Below are 8,971 nucleotides of genomic sequence, written 5' to 3'. Positions count from 1 at the left end.
CCTCAGGGTCCGATTTTGTGGTTGGGGCCCCTCAGGGTCCGATTTTGTGGCCGGGGCCTATCAGGGTCCAATTTTGTGACTGGGGCCCATCAGGGTCCGATTTTGTGGCCGCGGCCCCTCAGGGTCTGATTTTGTGGCAGGGGCCCCTCTGGGTCTGATTTTGTGGGCGGAGCCCCTCTGGGTCCAATTTGGTGGGCGGGACCACTCTGGGTCCAATTTGGTGGGCGGGACCACTCTGGGTCCGATTTGGTGGGCGGGGCCTCTCAGGGTCCGATTTGGTGGGCGGGGCCCCACAGGGTCCGATTTGGTGGGCGGGGCCACTCTGGGTAAGATTTGGAGGCTGGGGTCGCTCAGCCTCCAATTTGGAGGCCGGGGTCGTTGAGCTTCCGATTTGGAGGCCGAGGTCAAAAAGCCTCTGATTTGGAGGCCGGGGTCGATGAGACTCCGATTTGGAGGCCGGGGTGGCTCAGCCTCCGATTTGGAGGCCGGGGTGGCTCAGCCTCCGATTTGGAGGCCGGGGTGGCTCAGCCTCCGATATGGAGGCCGGGGTGGCTCAGCCTCCGATTTGGAGGCCGGGGTGGCTCAGCCTCCGATTTGGAGGCCGGGGTGGCTCAGCCTCCGATTTGGAGGCCGGGGTGGCTCAGCCTCCGATTTGGAGGCCGGGGTCGATCAGCCTCCGATTTGGAGGCCGGGGTGGCTCAGCCTCCGATTTGGAGGCCGGGGTGGCTCAGCCTCCTATTTGGAGGCCGGGGTGGCTCAGCCTCCTATTTGGAGGCCGGGGTGGCTCAGCCTCCTATTTGGAGGCCGGGGTGGCTCAGCCTCCGATTTGAAGGCCTGGGTCGATCAGCCTCCGATTTGGAGGCCGGGGTGGATCAGCCTCCGATTTGGAGGCCGGGGTGGATCAGCCTCCGATTTGGAGGCCGGGGTGGATCAGCCTCCGATTTGGAGGCCGGGGTGGCTCAGCCTCCGATTTGGAGGCCGGGGTGGCTCAGCCTCCGATTTGGAGGCCGGGGTCGATCAGCCTCCGATTTGGAGGCCGGGGTCGATCAGCCTCCGATTTGGAGGCCGGGGTCGATCAGCCTCCGATTTGGAGGCCGGGGTGGCTAAGCCTCCGATTTGGAGGCCGGGGTCGATCAGCCTCCGATTTGGAGGCCGGGGTGGCTCAGCCTCCAATTTGAAGGCTGGGGTGGCTCAGCCTCTGATTTGGAGGCCTGGGTCGATCAGCCTCCGATTTGGAGGCCGGGGTGGTTCAGGCTCCGATTTGGAGGCCGGGGTGGATCAGGCTCCGATTTGGAGGCCGGGGTGGATCAGCCTCCCATTTGGAGGCCGGGGTGGCTCATTGTCCGATTTGGAGGCCGGGGTGGCTCAGCCTCCGATTTGGAGGCCGGGGTGGCTCAGTCTCCGATTTGGTGTGTCGGCCCTTTAAGACTCATTTGGGTGCGCTGGCCCTTTAACAATCACTTTGGCGCGTTGGCCCTTTAAGAGCTAGTTTGGCTGACTGGGCTTCTTTTAAATCCACTTTGGCGCACACATTCTCTCTCAGGGGCATGTGTCATGTGATGAAGCTAGATTTGCATTTGTGCTGTGGGTTTCGCTTTAAGAGCTGATATTATGTGGCAGAGGCTCTGTGCTGGGGTTCAAGTGAAGTTCGTAGGCGTTGGCATAGTAACTGGGTCTGCCTGCGCATATCAATGAGCTCAACTGCCATTTCAATCGCCTCAGGGCACGTTTTGCCATTTGCTATTGAAAAGCATTGGAGACAGTGCATTCCAATGACGGGAAAAAAAATTTTCAAACGCAAATTGCGCAAAAACTACAAATCCGATCGACACGAAAAATACTTAGCACACCTCTCATGGACGCTGGCTTCGAAACGACACCTCAACGGAGTCTGTGCGTGTAGCGGTTCGGGCCGCATTAATTGCGGAAATCAACTTAATAATAATAATAAGAAGAACTAGATGTGTATTTCCTGAAGGAAGTACAGATAGTGGTTTGAAATGGTGCCCGGGCTGCCCCTTTAAGAGAGACTTGCCTGCTGCCCCTGCAAGACTTTCAAGTCAGGATACGATTTAACTGTGGGTGCCTCTCAGGGGCCACTTTGGCCTCAGGGTCTGATTTTGTGGGTGGGGCCCCTCAGGGCCTGATTTTGTGGGTGGGGCCCCTCAGGGTCCGATTTTGTGGGTGGGGCCCCTCAGGGTCCGATTTTGTGGGTGGGGCCCCTCAGGGTCCGATTTTGTGGCCGGGGCCACTCAGGGTCCGATTTTGTGGCCGGGGCCACTCAGGGTCCGATTTGGTGGCCGGGGCCCCTCAGGGTCTGATTTGGTGGGTGGGGCCCCTCAAGGTCCGATTTTGTGGCTGGGGCCCCTCAGGGTCCGATTTTGTGGCCGGGGCCACTCACGATCCGATTTTTGTGGCCGGAACTCCTCAGGGTCCAATTTTGTGGGTGGGGCCCCTCAGGGTCCGATTTTGTGGCTGGGGCCCCTCAGGGTCCGATTTGGTGGGCGGGGCCCCTCAGGGTCCAATTTGGTGGGCAGGGCTTCTCAGGGTCCAATTTGGTGGGTTGGGCCCCTCAGGGTCTGATTTTGTGGCCGGGGCCCCTCAGGGTCCGATTTAGTGTCAGGGTCCCCTCAGGATCCGATTTTGTGGTTGGGTCCCCTCAGGGTCCGATTTTGTGGTTGGGGCCCCTCAGGGTCCGATTTTGTGGCCGCGGCCCCTCAGGGCCTGATTTTGTGGCCGCGGCCCCTCAGGGTCCGATTTTGTGGGCGGAGCACCACTGGGTCCAATTTGGTGGGCGGGACCACTCTGGGTCCAATTTGGTGGGCGGGACCACTCTGGGTCCAATTTGGTGGGCGGGGCCTCTCAGGGTCCGATTTGGTGGGCGGGGCCACTCTGGGTAAGATTTGGAGGCTGGGGTCGCTCAGCCTCCAATTTGGAGGCCGGGGTCATTGAGCTTCCGATTTGGAGGCCGAGGTCAAAGAGCCTCAGATTTGGAGGCAGGGGTCGATGAGCTTCCGATTTGGAGGCCGGGGTCGATGAGCCTCCGATTTGGAGGCCGGGGTGGCTCAGCCTCCGATTTGGAGGCCGGGGTGGCTCAGCCTCCGATTTGGAGGCCGGGGTGGATCGGCCTCCGATTTGGAGGCCGGGGTGGCTCGGCCTCCGATTTGGAGGCCGGAGTGGCTCGGCCTCCGATTTGGAGGCCGGTGTGGCTCGGCCTCCGATATGGAGGCCGGGGTGGCTCGGCCTCTGATTTGGAGGCCGGGGTGGCTCGGCCTCCGATTTGGAGGCCGGGGTGGCTCGGCCTCCGATTTGGAGGCCGGGGTGGCTCGGCCTCCGATTTGGAGGCCGGGGTCGATCAGCCTCCGATTTGGAGGCCGGGGTCGATCAGCCTCCGATTTGGAGGCCGGGGTCGATCAGCCTCCGATTTGGAGGCCGGGGTCGATCAGCCTCCGATTTGGAGGCCGGGGTCGATCAGCCTCCGATTTGGAGGCCGGGGTCGATCAGCCTCCTATTTGGAGGCCGGGGTGGCTCAGCCTCCTATTTGGAGGCCGGGGTGGCTCAGCCTCCTATTTGGAGGCCGGGGTGGCTCAGCCTCCGATTTGAAGGCCTGGGTCGATCAGCCTCCGATTTGGAGGCCGGGGTGGATCAGCCTCCGATTTGGAGGCCGGGGTGGATCAGCCTCCGATTTGGAGGCCGGGGTGGATCAGGCTCCGATTTGGAGGCCGGGGTGGATCAGGCTCCGATTTGGAGGCCGGGGTGGATCAGCCTCCCATTTGGAGGCCGGGGTGGCTCAGCCTCCGATTTGGAGGCCGGGGTGGCTCAGTCTCCGATTTGGTGTGTCGGCCCTTTAAGACTCATTTGGGTGCGCTGGCCCTTTAACAATCACTTTGGCGCGTTGGCCCTTTAAGAGCTAGTTTGGCTGACAGGGCTTCTTTTAAATCCACTTTGGCGCACACATTCTCTCTCAGGGGCATGTGTCATGTGATGAAGCTAGATTTGCATTTGTGCTGTGGGTTTCGCTTTAAGAGCTGATATTATGTGGCAGAGGCTCTGTGCTGGGGTTCAAGTGAAGTTCGTAGGCGTTGGCATAGTAACTGGGTCTGCCTGCGCATATCAATGAGCTCAACTGTCATTTCAATCGCCTCAGGGCACGTTTTGCCATTTCCTATTGAAAAGCATTGGAGACAGTGCATTCCAATGACGGGAAAAAAAATTTTCAAACGCAAATTGCGCAAAAACTACAAATCCGATCGACACGAAAAATACTTAGCACACCTCTCATGGACGCTGGCTTCGAAACGACACCTCAACGGAATCTGTGCGTGTAGCGGTTCGGGCCGCATTAATTGCGGAAATCAACTTAATAATAAGAAGAAGAAGAAGAAGAAGAATAAGTTAGCAGCGTTCGGATTACAATATAGTGGTTTTTTCAAACCACTATAATAAGTTAGCAGCGGTCGGATTACAATATAGTGGTTTTTTCAAACCACTATAATAAGTTAGCAGCGGTCGGATTACAATATAGTGGTTTTTTCAAACCACTATAATAAGTTAGCAGCGTCGTTCGGATTACATGATAGTGTTTTCTTCAAAGCACTATAAATATAAGAAATCGGATTACAATATGTTGCTTGAACCTAGAGTTTCAAGCACCATAAATATAGATAATAGTAAATTATTGATTTCCTCCAGGCAGGATAAAATTAGTATTAGAGACCTCAATCTAGGGAAAGGGGAGGCGTCAGCATGGGCTTGAAACACAGAGGGCTGTATTTTAGTCCCAGTCCATCCCAAGTCACAATATCCAGAAAAAGGAAATGTTTACAGAAGTGAAGAACATTTAGCGTTCAAACTCTGTTTAACAAATTTTATGGGGGAAAAGACAGATGTAAAAGCCTGCCTCACTGATCAAACCCATAGTTCTTCCCTCCTGGACTGAGTTTGGAACTGATGCTCAGTCTATGATGTTGCCACGTTAATTATTGCTAGGCAACTTCATTTTATGGTGAGATGCCCCTTTAAGATTCCATCCTCGGATTCCATTATGACATCACTGATGACATGTTAACATTCCACCCCAAGATTCCATTATGACATCACAATGCACCGCGGCTACTTAACCAAGTGCTTACTGCCCAGGTGTCATTGTTGTCAGTGATTGGCTGCGAAGCTGGTGATATACTGACTGCGCTTGGATTTGTTTGAAATGTCTGACATTTCTTCACATAAACTTGAGGAGTTGGCACTACTCCGGGAGATTCTTAACACCTATTCCCCTGACAATGTGCTACCAATACCCGATGGCGTCCTCAGCTTCACTTACCGGCTGGTTATGAAGCTAGTGAGAGACTGCCTGACCAAACACCAACAAGGTCGTATAAGCTCAGAATATCTTGAGCATTTACAGATGAACATCAAGACATTAGTACAACAGGTAAGTAACAGACAATCTGGGCAAAGCATATAAAACAATAATGGATAATATTCATAAAATACAAGCTGGGGAGGGGGGCGGTGATAGCGTGGGCCCGCGTGCTCTTCAATGCCAGGGCTGAATTTTACTCCCAGTCCACCCTGGTCACAATATGTAAAAAAAAAAGGAAATGGTTACACATGTAAACAATATTTAGCATCCAAAACCTGGTTAAAATAATTTTGGGTGGGAAAGATGGATATAAAAGCCTGATCAGAAGAGCAAAGCCATGGTTTTCCGTCTTTCCCTGATTCTGGTTCTGATGCTCAACCCATAATGTTGCCAACTTAATTGTTACTAGAATGTTGCTAGGCAACCTCCCTTTATGGTTAGATGCCCCTTTAACCCCTTCACCACCTTGCAATTTTCCGTTTTTGTGCTTTCTTTGTTTTGCTCCCCTTCTTCTCAGATCCAGAACACTTTTTGACCATCAATATAGCCTATGAGGGCTTGTTTTTTGCAGGCCGAGTTGTAGTTTTTAATGACACTATAGATTACATATATTGTACTTGAAAACGGGAAAAAAATTCAAGTGAGGTGAAATTGTAAAAAAGTGCAATTCCACAATTCACTAAATGCTAAAACTGACCTGGTAATATGATTCTACAGGACAGTACGCGAATGCAGATACCAAACATGTATAGGTCCTTTTTTTTTCTATTTAAGTGGTGGAAAAAAAAAAATCTGAACGCCGGCAATGAGTCGGTGTTCATAAAAGATGATCAATGGACAGGCACACTGGTCTTCTGCACACCCCCGGCTTTTATGATAACCCATTGCAACCCCAGAATCATGGGACAAGGGCTCTGATGAGCGAGACTTGAGACACGGTTTCGGTCCGAACGTCTTAAATGCCGTTGTTAGTGATTAACAGCAGCATTTAAGTGGTTGACAGCCAAAATCCATCTGCATCTATTTGCAGGACATGACAGCTGATCACACCATCAACTGTCATGTGCGGGTAGAGATGCGGGCTCTGTCGCTGCCTAAAAAAGACAGGGACACGACCTTGGACGTACCTATACTTTCAAAGTTGTAAATCGGTTAAGGTTCCATCCTTGATTCCATGATGACATCACTGATGACATGTTAACATTCCACCACAAGATTCCATTATGACATCATAATGCACCACCACTACCTGCCCAAGTGCTTACTGCCCAGGTGTCATTGTTGTCAGTGATTGGCTGTGAAGCTGTTGATATACTGACTGCGCTTGGATTTGCTTGAAATGTCTGGAATTTCTTCAGATATACTTGAGGTGTTGGCACTACTCCAGGGGATTCTTACCACCTATGCCCCTGACAAAGTGCTACCACTACCCGATGGCGTCCTCAGCTTCACTTACCGGCTGGTTGTGAAGCTAGTGAGCGACTGCCTGACCAAACACCAACAAGGTCGTATAAGCTCAGAATATCTTGAGCATTTACAGATGAACATCAGGACATTAGTACAACAGGCAACAGACAATCTGGGCAAAGCATATAAAACAATAATGGATAATATTCACAGCACATGAAACAATAATGAATAAAATTCACAAAATACAAGTTTATTTACATGAAATATGTATTTTGGCCAAGAGCAATATAATTTATAGCTTATAAGAAATATCCATATATGTAGTAATTGTAGCTGTAGATTGCAGGAGTAAAATGATGACATAAATAGCGTCCTATATTCTCTACTTTCTCTCATGATTTTCCTTTTTTGTTTATTTCCATTTTTATAGGCTGAAGAAAGATCCCAATATGGAGATTTGACCTTTTTTAAAGAATTGGCCGCACAGTTCCTGTTTGTACTACGGCATATTGCCCGCTCACTGAAGCTTTTGGTAAGAATCCGTCATCTTCTATATCTCATGTCTTTCTTGTCTGATCTTCTCCAGATTACTAGTCATAGCAGATTGTCATATTTCTCATTATAGAAGCCCCCTGTCCGCTCCAGGCAGATACAGGATTTTTTATGGCAGCCTGTCTCTGCTCCATCCTCGGTGGGGACAGTCTGTACTGTGCTCAGTGGTGCGGACCTTTCATATCACATCGGTCTCGCTTTATCTTCACAATCTTCCTTCTTGTAAATGCTGCAGTTCTGGTAATAGATGTTATTGGAGAACTGTCGTATATACAAGTCCCTTATATATTAATGTGGATTTACTGGACGGAGCGGCCGTGTATATTCCCCGCCATTATGTAAATCCAGCTTTAGTCCATTCTGTCTTTTGTGTACTGTAATTTAGCATTTGTGAATTGTTATATTAATTGCGCAAATTATATCCATCAGGAAACACCGGAGGGTGACTCAAAAGAGGGGCAACACCGAAATATCGCTGACCCCAATACCAGTGAGCCAGGGCTAAAAAGCGATCTGATTGAAGGTAAGCTGATCATCTTGCATTCCTACAAATATTAATATTATGGAGACACCAGAGAATATAAAATTTACTCTACATCCTCTGTATGAGGCCGGTGACGGCTCCTGAACCTCCTATAGACTATAATGGAGAGGGCTCATGCAAATCTGAAAACCCCTCTGGTTCTCTCTTGTGGGATCTTCTCAGCCCCAAAATGCACAGAGGACCTCACAGGGTCCCCATCCAAGTCACTGTCAGATCCCAAGCAATCACACATTTATGGTAGAGTATATCTATCTATGGATGTGCCATAAGTATATCCAGTATGTGCAGAATATCCATAGAACTAGTATTATGCCATTTACTTGTCTTTCCTTCCTTATATCGATGTGTTATATATTCAGTTCTGATATCGTCTAATACATGATGTCTCATTATTTTATCATTATATTAGAGACAACTGAGCCGGCAACTGCTGACGGTGGAATATCTGAGACACCAGAGATCCCCGAATCTGCCAGTGTAAGTATCAGAGAAAACATCTGTATATCATCAGATAACGGGGTATGAATTACACATCACATGTTACACCCCAGAGTACAGTGGGTTAATGCTATTCTTAATGTAGATTGGACCTATTATTATTATTCCTGTCTCCTCTGTGTGATGTCCCTTACCATCCCCTCCATACAATGATATATGTGTATGGAGGATATCCCTATAATATAATAGTGTCTGGGGAGCGTCCTGCTGCTATCATGTCCTCTACATTTGCTGCAGTGTAATCAGCGGGGTCATAATGTAGAGAAGTTCCTGCATCTGCAGCTTTTAATTTCCTGCAACTTTTATGTCTCATTGTCATTTCTTATTCTTCTAGGCCGTTGTCAGATCATTGACCCCTATGAGAAAACCAAGTAAAAGCGACTATACCCAGATCAAAGAGATCGGCAGTGGAGCTTTTGGGTGAGCGTTATGTATAATCTACATTTTTCCCAAACTCCTTATGATGATGCCTCTTTCTATATGTCCTGCCTTAGGGAAATTCCTGTATATGAGTCTACATCTAAATGCTACTGTATTCCAAGACATGTAACATTTTTATTTTTTCATCCCATAGAGCTTTGTAAAGACTTGTTTTTTATGTG

General features: G+C 49.9%; 1 long non-coding RNA gene across 1 annotated transcript; it reads left to right on the top strand.

Annotated features, from left to right (window-relative positions):
- The first annotated feature begins 7,761 nt into the window (after positions 1 to 7,761).
- On the top strand, positions 7,762 to 8,761 carry LOC141098075 (uncharacterized). Its single transcript, XR_012234141.1, has 3 exons — positions 7,762 to 7,850; positions 8,281 to 8,348; positions 8,704 to 8,761. It is a non-coding gene; the product is annotated as an uncharacterized lncRNA (long non-coding RNA).
- The last annotated feature ends 210 nt before the right edge of the window (positions 8,762 to 8,971 follow it).

Source organism: Dendrobates tinctorius, unplaced genomic scaffold (assembly GCF_039654945.1).
Source record: "Dendrobates tinctorius isolate UK_male_01 unplaced genomic scaffold, ASM3965494v1 ptg000086l, whole genome shotgun sequence".
Classification (NCBI taxonomy): domain Eukaryota; kingdom Metazoa; phylum Chordata; class Amphibia; order Anura; family Dendrobatidae; genus Dendrobates; species Dendrobates tinctorius.
Note: the sequence above shows the minus strand (reverse complement) of the source record. Positions and strands in the feature narration are given on the sequence as shown.